Here is a 528-nt window from a genome sequence, read left to right as displayed (position 1 = left end):
AGTTTCTGAATCTCATAATAAGAATCAGCAGACACATTGTCTTCCGGCAAATACTCTTTAAACAAGTCTGCCCATTCATTCATGCAACTTTCAGGTAGATTGTGATCAGTTTTAATATTCATCATTCTAGCAGCCAACGACAATTTAGAGAGACCTTCTCTACAACCACTGTAAAGTGGCTGATTCGCAGCATCTAACATTTCATAAAACTTTTTCGCATCTATATTAGGTTCTTCATCTTCATCATGAGCTACGAATGCATCAGCTACCATATCATGAACCCTATCATAATCTACCATCTGCTCCTCCTGATGGTAACTATGTTCATTATGCAAATGATGATCAACCGGTTCTTCCTGAAAATTGCTATTACTACTACTAGCTACATTCTCATAATTATAACCCTCCACGTTGAAACCAGATATAGTAATTTGGTGTGAAACTTCTATTTATTAAATGCTTCCAAACATTTTCACGGTTTGCCAGTTTCGAATTGTTGCATTTCCGACAAGGACAGAACATCTTACC

This window comes from Brassica oleracea, chromosome C3 (assembly GCF_000695525.1).
Source record: "Brassica oleracea var. oleracea cultivar TO1000 chromosome C3, BOL, whole genome shotgun sequence".
Classification (NCBI taxonomy): Eukaryota; Viridiplantae; Streptophyta; class Magnoliopsida; order Brassicales; family Brassicaceae; genus Brassica; species Brassica oleracea.
This window is presented reverse-complemented; position numbering follows the sequence as displayed.